This window comes from Phoca vitulina, unplaced genomic scaffold, assembly GCF_004348235.1.
Source record: "Phoca vitulina isolate PV1807 unplaced genomic scaffold, GSC_HSeal_1.0 scaffold96, whole genome shotgun sequence".
Taxonomy (NCBI): domain Eukaryota; kingdom Metazoa; phylum Chordata; class Mammalia; order Carnivora; family Phocidae; genus Phoca; species Phoca vitulina.
Genome location: NW_022589799.1, coordinates 1,688,714 through 1,701,094, shown reverse-complemented (window position 1 = coordinate 1,701,094; position 12,381 = coordinate 1,688,714). Strand labels below are relative to the sequence as shown.

The window sequence follows — 12,381 nt, the reverse complement described above, 5'->3', positions numbered from 1 at the left end:
TCTCCCTCTGCCCCTCCCCCTGCTTATGCTCTCTCTCTCTCTCTCTCTCAAATAAATAAATAAAATCTTTTTTAAAAATAATAAATAAATAAATAAATAAGAGATGAATAGCCCCATGAAAAGAAGGGAAAGGATAGGTAGAGGAAATCTGAAAAACATGTACAAATAATAAAAATTCAAATACCATACCATTTAGGGAAATGCAAGTTTTTAAAAACTGAGATGTTATTTTAGCTGGACAAGTATTTCAAAGACTGAAAGTAACCTATATTGGTGGCACTATGAAAAAAAGGCAATTTCATATCTATTTTGCACATTGCAATAACCTTTTTAGTGTGTAATTTGGCAGTACCTATTAAAATTCTAAATGTTTATATCCTACAACTCAGCATTTATATTTTTAATATTTTGAGGAATTTATCTCACAAAAACATTTCCACAAATGCTCAGAGAAATATGTGCAAGGATATCCATTGCAATGTTTGTATACTATTAAGAAATTTGAAACAACCCAAATGCCCACTAATAGTGAAAATAAATCAGGGATATGTATGTAATGGAGTACTTGCATACTCAGCAGCCATTAAAATGAATGAAGTGGATCTAAAGGTATTAGAATGGGGGGGGGGTGCCTGGGTGGCTCAGTCGTTAAGCGTCTGCCTTTGGCTCAGGTCATGATCCCAGGGTCCTGGGATCCAGCCCCACATCGGGCTCCCTGCTCCGCAGGAAACCTGCTTCTCCCTCTCGCACTCCCCCTGCTTGTGTTCCTGCTCTCGCTATCTCTCTCTGTCAAATAAATAAAATCTTTAAAAAAATATATTCTGTATATTTATAAAGCACATGTACATACAGACAGAAAAGGGTGTGTGCACACACGGACACGCATATGTCCTACAGAATTTTTTTTTTTTAATCACATAAAACCTTAGAGGAGGGGCACCTGGGTGGCTCAGTAGGTTAAGCGTCTGCCTTCAGCTGGGGTCATGATCTCGGGGTCCTGGGATCGAGCCCTTCTTGGGCTCCCTGCTCAGTGGGGAGTCTGCTGCTTCTTCTCACTCTCCCTCTGTGCTCTCCCAATCTCTCTGTCTCTCAAATAAATAAATAAATAAATAAAATCTTTTAAAAAAACAAAAACAAAAACCTTAGAGGAAATGATAGTGAGTTTTGCATTCAAGGTATATGTGAGCACGTATAATACCTAATACTAAGTGAAATAGTTTTGACTTTTCTGATTCAAATGTTCTAAGTAAATTCTTTTTGAGGCAAAGAGATTTTAGAACCTCACTGATCTTGTTGACAAATAGTTCTCAAATTTGAGCATACATCACAGTCCCCTAGAGGGGCTGGTTAAAGCACAGATAAGGACACCTCCAAAGCTTCGGATTCATTAAGGCAGGGATACAGGTCCAAGAATTAGCATTTCTAACAATTTTCCGTATGATGCCACTAATCCAGAGAACCATTGCATAGACCAAAAAGCTGGCTCCTGACCCATCTTCTACCACTCATGTGATCCACTTACATGGTATTACTTGAGCTATTAACCTTGGCTGCCCCAGCACTGGCAGAGCTGTGGAAATATTCTTCTCCTGACCTGGGCTCCAATTTAATCTAGCGGGATCATTTTCTCACTCACTATGGGAGTGTCTGAAACTTGATCCTGTTTTAGTTGAACTATTCATGAAGCTTCTGAGTTCAGCCTGGGAGTGGGGAAGGGACAGAGCTACCACCACTTTCCTTTTTGTAAGCGTGGGTTGATAAAAAGGGGAGAGGTTGCCAAGAGATGTGCTTGAGCAGGAGGAGACTGCCCTGCCAACAGCCAGCCTTGGGTATCACTCTCTCAAAAGGTAAATAACTGTCCGTATTGTCTTTCTGGTAAAGTTTTTATGGGAATAACACCAACAATTCTTCTGAGTTTCATAGCACTTCTCTACAAGCTTGGGAAGTACTTAGGGAAATGACTGAGGGAAGTAAAGAATTTTTCTTTCCTTAGAGCTTTTCTGGAAAAGTGAAACTTTAAGTAAGAGGCACAGTGTTGTTTTGAGGCAAACCAGGGAAACCTCTGTTGGTCCCATTGCCTAGAGGATGTCTTTGATTTTAGGGATTATAGGAAGAGAGTTTCATTTTTCTATTTCCTCACCATCACCTCTCCCTTTAGAGTAAACTTATGGCCAGGAGAGAAGAGCTGGGTCTTTTTAAGTGGTTTTTGTTGTTGTCCTGTTTTGTTTTTTGTCTATTTGTCTTTAAGAAATATAGGGCCACAGATGGGAAAAATGAAGTGATTTGGGAAGGGAACACGGGAAAGGAAGAGGGGATTGATCTTTCTGGGAAGTGTTAAGTGAAAGCGAACTAACTTCTGCTGCAGATTTATAAATGCTGTTATTCTGTTTCCTACTTTAGCAGTATCAGATTTTACATAAACCAATAGATTCATGCCCCACCTCTTTTTCCCTATTCTAGTCCTAAGCGGTACTCCTGTTCATCTCAAACAAAACAAGAACCTTTTTTTAAAGATTTTATTTATGTATTTGTCAGAAAGAGAGAGAGCATAAGGGGGGGAGGGGAGGGCGGCAGGCAGAGGGAGAAGCAGGCTCCCTGCTGAGCAAGGAGCCCAACACAGGGCTCCATCCCAGAACCCTGGAATCATGACCTGAGCTGAAGGCAGACGCCTAACCAACTGAGCCACCCAGGCGTCCCCAAAACAGGAATCTTAAGAACCACTAAAAAAATTCTAGGGGAGGTCTTCGCTTTGGAAAACAGATTTTAGAATTACCATGGTATCTGTCACTTGAATCTGTCAAGAAAAGTGATTTTGCCTAAGAGGTCTTAGACTAAAGGAAACTGAATATCCAAGGCTCCAATAATTTGTGATTTTTTTTTCCATTCTAAAAAACTTTTTACCTAATTTTGTATTCAAAATCTTGCATTCTTTTTCTGAAAGAGAGACCTCCAACTTGTGTAAACTTTCAGGATCTATAAAACCTAGATCTGATCCCTGCATATGAAAATAAGAGCCAAGAGCATAAATAACATGACATACTTGGAACCAAAACATCAGTCTTATTCTTTTCTTTCCCTTTTTCAGTAAGGATGTATTTTACTTTTTGAGGTGGAGAGAGGAAAGATACCAGCCTAACAGTAGCAAAATTAGCTTATTGGAATTTGGCAGCTATGAGTGAGAAGTTTAAATCAGTAAACGAGAGACCTTTCATTCAAAGTTCAGGAATCCAGATTTAACTAGATAAGGAGAAGGAGAATCACAGATGACTTGATGTTTTCCAATTTCCAGATACTGAAGGTTTCCATATCTCTGCCGCATTTGAGGCTGTTGGCAATACCCCTCCTTGAAATTCTCTCATCTGGTCATTTTCATGACTCTACACTCTTCAGGTTTTCCTACTTATACCTATTCCATCTGTGGTTTATTGAACTCTTTCCTCCGACATAAAAGCAGGCATTCCCTTGTTTCAAATTCTCCTTTGGCCATCTCATATATTTCCATGATTTCAACTACCCTGAACTTAGGTGACTCAGCTCTAAAGATCTTGCTTTTCTTTACCTTAACTTCAGTTTAGGATGTTCTGCCTCCTGAACATATCATACCAGGACCTTCAAATTCAACCTACTCAAACTGGATTCATCATAGTCCCTTAAAATATCTGCCAATTCCTAAAATAAATAGTTCTATGAATGGCAACATTTTTCTTTCAGCCATCCAAAGTCAAACCCCGGGATTTTCTTTATCATTTCCTTCTTCCTCCCACTATATGTCCATTTAATTTATAAATCATGTCAAATCCTCTTTCACATCCATCCCTTCCTTTCTGTTACTATGTCATCCTAGTTTATACTTTTGTTGCCTCTTACCAAGACTGCTGCAACTCCTTCTAATTGTTTTTCGCCCTATGGTGTCTATTTCCTGTCTCCAATATCTCTTACATACTGTTGCCAGTTATCTTCGTAAAGTATGGCTTTGATGACTTACCTTCCTTCAGCAAGCATGAATTGTGTATGCTTAATATGCCGGGCACTGATATAGATATTAATTCATTTATGTAGGTATACTAAACACCTACAATGTGCCAGCCCTGCCTAGGCACTGAAGCTATGTCACTAATGGGACACAGACCTAACGCTTAGAGCTTACATTCCAGTTAGAGTCAGTGGGATGCACAGTAAGATAGGGCCGCTGCTCTCATTTATCTGCTCAAAATCCTTCAATGTCCCCCCATTTGAATAAAACTCAATTCCTTTTTTTAAAAAAATTTTATTTATTTATTTGACAGAGAGCACAAGCAGGGGGAGTGGCAGGCAGAGGGAGAGGGAGAAGCAGGCTCCCCGCGGAGCAGGGAGCCCGACATGGGGCTCGATCCCGGGACCCTGGGACCACGACCAGAGCAGAAGGCAGATGCCTAACTGACTGAGTCACCCAGGCACCCCAAATTCTTTTTTTTTTTAAGATTTTATTTATTTATTTGAGGGAGAGAGAGCGAATGAGAGAGAAAGAGAGAGAGCATGAGTGGGGTGAGGGGCAGAGGGAGAAGCAGACTCCCAGCTGAGCAGGGAGCCCAATGCAGGGCTCAATCCTGGGACTCCAGAATCATGACCTGAGCTGAAGGCAGACGCTTAACCGACTGAGCCATCCAAATGCCCCTAAAATTCGAATTCTTTATGCTGAATTTCAAAGCTCATTATGATTTTTTTTCTCCCAAGTTTTAATTTAAATTCCAGTTAGTTAAAAATATGGAATGATTCATGAATTTGTGTGTCATCTTTGTGCAAGGGCCATGCTAATCTTCTCTGTATCATTCCAATTTTAGCACAAGGCTCATTATGATCTTATCTCAAGCAATAGAAGTATAGTACTAGATGAATAATCTTGGGTTTACGTGGGTCTTCTATTCTATATTGGACACCACGTTTTAAAGGGGATGTAGACACACTAGATTCTTTTCAATGGAAAAAGACTAGAATGATAGAAAGATCATATCCCCTGAGAAATGATTAAATTATGAAATGATTGAAGAAATGAGTCAACAAGTACTTGATAGCTATCTTCACATCCTGAAAATCTTGTGTAGGAAAAGATATGTGTTACCCTATATGGTCCTAAGTTAAAAGTGGAGCAGTGAGTGCTAAGGAGACAAATTTGGCTCAATGTGAAGAACTACTTTTATTATTGTAGCATTATTTACAATAGCCAAGAATGGAAGCAATCCAAGTGTTGGATGGATAAAGAAGATGTTGTGTGTATACACACACACACACACACACACACACGTATAATCAAATATTACTCAGCCATGAAGAATAATGAAATCTTGCCATTTGCAACAATATGGATAGACCTAGAGGATATTATGCAGAGTGAATAAGTCAGAGAAAGACAAATACCATATGATTTCACTTACATATGGGATCTAAAAAACAAAAGAAACAAAAAGCAGAAACAGACCCATAAATACAAAAATAAACTGGTGGTTGCCAGAGGGAAGGGAGGTGAGGGGATGGGCAAAATGGGTGAAGGGGAGTGGGAGGTCCAGGCTTCCACTTATGGAATGAATAAGTCATGGGGATAAAAGGAACAGCACAGGGAATATAGTCAATGGTATTATAATAGTGTTGTATGGTGACAGATGGCAGCTACAATTGTGGTGAGCATAGCATACATATAGAATTGTTGAATCACTACATTGTATACCTAAAACTAATAACATTGTGTGTCAACTATATTTCAATTAAAAAAAAAAGAAAAACTAAGTACTTTTAAAGAATGAGACACCTTGGAAGATAGTCACTTCTGACCCCTGAAGGCCCCCGAGGAACTCACCCAAGTAGTTAAAGCAGGGACTTTGCAGGAATGATTAGAAGGCTAATGCCACAACATGACTTTCAAGGGTTCCTTCCAACTATGAGATTCTATGATTTTATACCTTTCACTTTCATGCACTGTGAGCTCTACCATACTGAATTAAGCAGTATTTCCCCAAAAGTTCTCATGCTTCTTTGACTCCATCACTCTTCCTTCATTTAAGTGTTCTTTCTTTATTCCAGATTGAGCTCAGCCATCACTTTTAGAAAGATTTCTATGACTAATACTACCCCATCTGAGTTTATTCATCAGACAAGGGTCATACTGTCCATTCTCTACACCCACGAGAAGCAGAGTGTTCCTTCTGACACTGGTTTCCACATCAACAAACATTTCCTACTGAGTGCAAGCACTATGTTAATCTATGCTGTGAGAAGTTTAAAAAATCAAAACATTTATATTTTTGCCCCCTAGAAGCTGCTGGGGAGCAAGAAATCCTGTCCCCTCGAAGGTCCTTCTAGCTGGATTAAGAATCAAATTGACATGAGACAGATTAACAAGAGAAAATCAAATTTAATAGATGTATGTAGGAGACTCCCCATAGACATGGAAATTCCAAAGGCAGGCAAGATGAGATATTTATCTCATTCTGAACTAAAGAGAAGGGGGTAGGGGTCTGGGATTTCAGAGGAAAGGAATGCACTTCAGAGGGTAGTATGAAGAGCAGATGACCCTTATTTGGGGAAAGACCCCCAATTTAGATTTTTCTGTGTGGTTAAGAGAGAGACAAAGGTTTCTCTTGAGCCCACAGGATCTCAAGTGCCTTCAGCTCTGAATGATCCACTTGCCAGAGTGACACATTGGCGGGGCTGGGGGGGGGGGGGGAAGCTGTCCTAAATCCCTTCAAAGCTCATATTTACAGAAGAATATCAGGTTAGTTGTTGTCTCGTGCATCCTCCACACTCCTGCCAGTCTGATATTTCTAACACAAATATCTAATGGTATAATTTCCATGTTTAAAAGCTTTCCAGTGGCTCCCCACTGATTGCAAAGTTGAGTCCAGAGTCTTTAATGTACCATATAAGGACCCTGATGAACTGGCCTAGGCCATGGCTCCTGCCTGTTCTCCGATAGAATACATTCTCAATACTTACCGAACACTTACTGTTTCTCAAACATACTATACTGTCCTCCCTGAAGCCCTTGTGTTTGTACTTGAAATATCTTCTCCAGCTTCTCCTCCTTCTTGCTTTTATCTGCCTGGTAAACTCCACTCATTCTCAGGCCGCAGTTCAGTTCATGTATTTGCCTCTTCAGTAAAACCTTCCTTGAGTCTTCCCTTTGGGTTCCTTCTCCACTTTTACCAGCAGATTGCTATGGGATTATTTGTTTTCATTCAGGAAGTACATATTTTTGTTTATTTTTCTCTGCAACTTAATATAAAATCAAGACAGTTTACATGGTATAAAATCATACCTAGAAACCTGTGATAAGAGAATAAATGAAAGAAAATCAAATAAAGATGCAAGTCACTTGAAATGCAATAATTAAAAGAAGTTGAAAAATCAATGAAATATTCAGGCTGTAAGGGGACTAGTGAGATATGTAGGTGCCAGGATAAAATAATAAGATCTTTTTGAGAAAGTGTAGTAATGAATAAAGGGAAGATATGTGCTGGCATCAATAATGAGATATTAAAGAGATATATCCAGGGGCGCCTGGGTGGCTCAGTCCTTAAGCCTCTGCCTTCGGCTCAGGTCATGATCCCAGGGTCCTGGGATCAAGTCCTGCATTGGGCTCCCTGCTCAGTGGGAAGCCTGCTTCTCCCTCTGCCTGCCGCTCCCCCTGCTTGTGCCTCTCTCTCTCTAACAAATAAATAAATAAAATCTTTAAAAAAAAAAAAAGAAATATATCCAGAAAGTGGCATCTGAGATGTACAGATGGATAAAGCCAGAAGCGGGTATTAAAATTGCAATGAAATTGGTTTTCTCATTACAACACAGTTATCATCAAGTACGTATTAAACACCTAGTATGTCCCATTCCAGTTACAAAAATTCAAGAGAAGAGCTTCAGCCTAACTTCTGCCTACCCCAGACCATTGAACTGTGGCAGCCAGCATGGTGGGGCCATGTCAGAATATGGCAGCTTCCACAGTAGCCATATGGATGGACAGGAGAGGAAGCGTGGGGCAGACGATTTCAGAGAGATCCACTACTTTCTGTTTTGAAACCTAACCACTTTATACCTATGTCATAGTTATGTGGCTATGTCTTATCTCCCATACCAGACTATAAGCTTCCTAAAGTCAGAGACCAGACCTTATGTATCGTGTTATGCCTATAGGACCTAGTTTTTGTATTGTACTTATTAAATGGTAAATGGTGCATCCAAATTAAATTTAAAGTTGATAGAGTTCAAATAATATTAAAAGAAGAGCTCTTTGTAATCTCCATTTCCCAAATCACACAAGTATGTAGGTAAAATAAAATGACAACAGCAACTATAAAGGAGTATTTATTGTCTCCCTTGGGACTCAGGTTTCAGTGAGCCCCGGGGAGGTGGGTCAAACAACACTGCCTCACAGACACAGTATTAGCAGAATCCTTCCTCAGCTCAGACCCCTGCCAGACCCAGGAACCCAGACTGCCTTTTCACTTAGGGTGAATTTTTCATCAAGAAAAGGGAGATTGTTTCTGTTGCTTGCAAACAAGAATCTTGACAAATAGAAACGTATTCTTTCTTCCTCTGGAATTGGGGAGGAGAGACTGTGAAGAGGGGATATGAGAGGTCTGGATTTGTTGGAGCCATTCTTGCTACCATAGGGAAGTCGGCCTGTGTAGAAAATCAGCGTAGAAGACAGGTGGGACTGCGAAAAATCATAGACATAGAAAGTCAGAACCCTGATAACACCTTCAATCTCTGGATCCAATGATACCTAAAGTTAGCCTTATTCTGGACTTCAGCCTCCTAAGTTAATAAATTCCACATATTGTTTACTATCACTTAAGTGGACTTTTCTGTTACTTGCAACCAAATGCATCCTACCTGATACCTTTTCATTCTGCCTTTGAGAAGGAATCCTTGGGATGCCTGGGTGGCTCAGTTGGTTAAGCGGCTGCCTTCAGCTCATGTCAGGATTCCAGGGTCCTGGGATTGAGTCCCACATTGGGCTCCTTGCTCAGTGGGGAGCCTGCTTCTCCCTCTGCTTGCAGCTCCCCCTGCTTGTGCTCTCTCTGTCTCTCTGACAAATAAATAAATAAAATCTTTTTTTTTTTAAGATTTTATTTATTTGACAGAGAGAGACACAGTGAGAGAGGCAACACAAGCAGGGGGAGTGGGAGAGGGAGAAGCAGGCTTCCCGCGGAGTGGGGAGCCCGATGCGGGGCTCGATCCCAGGACCCTGGGACCATGGCCTGAGCCGAAGGTAGACGCCTAACGACTGAGCCACCCAGGTGCCCAATAAATAAAATCTTTTTTAAAAAGTTTTTAAAAAAAGGAATCCTTTGCTAGATTCTGTAGTAGGCTTTTAACTGCTATTCGACTTCTCTTCTTTCTTTCCTACTTGAACTCCTTATAAATTATTTAAAACCTTAGTGTCTTCATTTCCTTACTGCCCTTTCCTGTTTAATCCACTAAAGTCTGGAGTCCTTCTTTGCCACTTTGCTGACACTACTTTCTTTTAGATCACCAATAGGCTTCTGTCTTAATTCAAATGCCACATTCTCAAAGTCATTCCATTCATTCAGCAAACATTTTTTACATGCCCACTTTAGCAAAGTGTAGTGCTACATCCATTCATTGAACATATAGTTATTGAACAGCCAATATAACCCAAACTTTTAGGATAAAAAAACGAACAAATTAGATACGGTCTCTACTCTCATGTCAGATTACTATATTACCAGAGAAGACAGACTGAAGTAATTGTAGTAAAGTATAGTGAATGTTACTGGAATATCTCCCTGAGAAATTAACTTTTAAGCTAAAGCCTAAAAGTTGAATATAGAAGATGGGAAATAATAAATAGAGAATGTTAATGAAAAGGCTCAGACACAAAGGAGGATCATGCAAAACTCATAGAATTGTGAGAAGTCCAGCATTACTGGGTCAAAAAGTACAAGGGAGAGAGTGAGTGGCAGGCAAAAAACTAGGTTGCCGGGGCATCTGGGTGGCTCAATCCGTTAAGCATCTGCCTTCGGCTCAGGTCATGATCCCAGGGTTCTGGGATTGAGTCCCACATTGGGTTCCTTGCTTAGCAGGGAGCCTGCTTCTCCCCCTGCTTGTACTCTTGCTCTTTCTCCCGCGCTCTCTCTCTGGCAAATAAATAAATAAAATCTTTAAAAAAAAATCAATTGACAGTAGGTATATGAGTTTATTTCTAGACTCCTAATTCTATTTCACTAATCCATATGCCTATCCTTATGCTAGTGCCACACTGTCTTAATAACTGTAAATTTGTAGTGAGTTTTGAAGTTGGGAAGTGGGAGTACTCTAATTTTGTTCTTTTCAGTGTTGTTTTGGTGAACTAAGTTTTAATAACCAAAATCGATCCTTTCTGAGCTATACTTGATTTTTCATTAAGAGATGGGAATGATAGCACAGTTAAACGTAGTGATTAGAAAAAATAAAAATAATTTTATGTTTACATAGTCTTTATGTTAAGACTCCAGAACAAATTATTTACAATAAGTACTCAGAATTTGAAAAAATCATAGAGAGGGATTTGGACTTAATACAGAATTGGGATGTTTAAGGCAGTTGTACCTGGATCTTACAGGGCCAGGAAGCCCCAGTTGATTTCTGAGTTAAACATGTTTGCTCATGTTTTGCTTTGGAGTAATTTTCCAGCAATTTTATGCTTTATGTGTGTATATATTTTGAAAGTCACCCATACTAACTTTACCAGTTTCATAGTGCTTCTTAAATAAATCTTGCTGTTCTGTTTTTGTTTTTCTAAACCTTCTTTGGTTTTGACATAATGTTATTAAGAAAACACACACATTCACATAAAAACCAATAAACTTGTCTTATCCTCTTTTGTCTAGGAACATGACAAACCTGAAGACATACCTGAGGAGCTAGCTACAGCTGAACAAGGGTAAAGAGGCGTGTGTTCCCATGGATGATTCAAGCCTGTCCAGCGGTGTTGACGCAGACAAAGGCTTTGCCATTGTCTTTGTTGTTCTTCTGTTTCTGTTCCTAATTGTGATGATTTTTCGCTGTGCCAAGTTGGTGAAGAATCCCTATGAGGCCAGCTACCCAATCACAGAACCATCTCTGAGCTGAACTATGAGAAAGCCTGATAGACTCCCCCTCAGAGGAGGTTTGAAATCTTCTATACAGATACTTATGACCCACGCTTTATATTATTTCACCTCTCTATGTGTCAGCCTTCTCATTCTTGCATTCCACATAGGCACATGAGGGTGAGTTGAGAATAATAAAAAGGATGAAACACGAGCCAGTTTATATTGTTCCTACTCAGGGAAATGGTTACAAAATGGGACCGAGACAGGTAGAACTCATTGATTAAAATAAGGCCATGGGTTTCAATTCTCCAGTATCAAATGTCCTTAAGGTAAGATAGTTGGACATAACTGTATGATGTAATGTAATATAATGATGCTTGGTGAGGCCCACCTAAAGCTAGAACTCTTAGAAGCAGTCTTAGGAGATCCCTTTAAGTTGTGCAAATATAAGGCCAGCAGGAACCAATTGTCCTATGATAAGAGTCTAACAGGACCTTTTTTTTTTTTTTTAAGATTTTATTTATTTATTTGACAGAGAGAGACACAGCGAGAGAGGGAACAAAGTGGGGGCAGCGGGAGAGGGAGAAGCAGGCTCCCCGCAGAGCAGGGAGCCCGATGTGGGGCTCGATCCCAGGACCCTGGGATCATGACCTGAGCCGAAGGCAGACACTTAACGACTGAGCCACCCAGGCGCCCCCTAACAGGACCTTTTTTAAAAAAAATTTTTTTTTAATTTACTCCTTTATTTGAGAGAGAGCTGGGTGAGGGGGAGCAGAAGGGGAGAGAGAAAGAATCCCAAGCAGACTTTGTGCTGAGCGCAGAGACCCCCTCTGGGCTCAGGCTCCACAAGGGGCTCAATTCCATAACCCTGAGATCATGACCCCAGCCAAAACCAAGAGTCCGAGGCCCAACCAACTGATCCACCCAGGCGTCCCTAACAGGACCCTTTCAGTGTATGTAGTTTTGTAAAATCTGCTGTCATTCTCAAGTGGGCAGAGCTCTGTGATAGAGGGGGAGTCATTTGCCTTTAGTGAATCCCTCAATCTTTTTCACTGCACAATTCCTTTGTAAAATAACATCTAGTAGATTGAAAAGGGGCCCTCCAAAAGATACGTCCATGTCCTCACCCTTGAAACGTATGAATGTGACCTTACTTGGTAAAAGGATCTTTACAGATATAAGAAGGATCTCAAGATAAAGTCATCCTGGATTATCTGGGTGAGCCCTAAGTCCAATGACAAATGTCTTTTATAAAAGACAGTAGAGAAGATACAGAGAGACAGGAAAAGGCCATGTGAAGACAGAGGCAGAGATTGGA

At 40.3% G+C, this 12,381-nt stretch overlaps 1 long non-coding RNA gene and 1 other non-coding gene across 2 annotated transcripts; one reads left to right on the top strand and one right to left on the bottom strand.

Moving 5' to 3' along the window:
* Positions 1-1,687: 1,687 nt before the first annotated feature.
* On the top strand, positions 1,688-11,272 carry LOC116627276. Its single transcript, XR_004298466.1, has 2 exons — positions 1,688-1,847; positions 10,860-11,272. It is a non-coding gene; the product is annotated as an uncharacterized LOC116627276 (long non-coding RNA).
* Positions 4,738-4,840, bottom strand: LOC116627381. The gene has a single exon (XR_004298483.1). It is a non-coding gene; the product is annotated as a U6 spliceosomal RNA (small nuclear RNA).
* Positions 11,273-12,381: the final 1,109 nt, after the last annotated feature.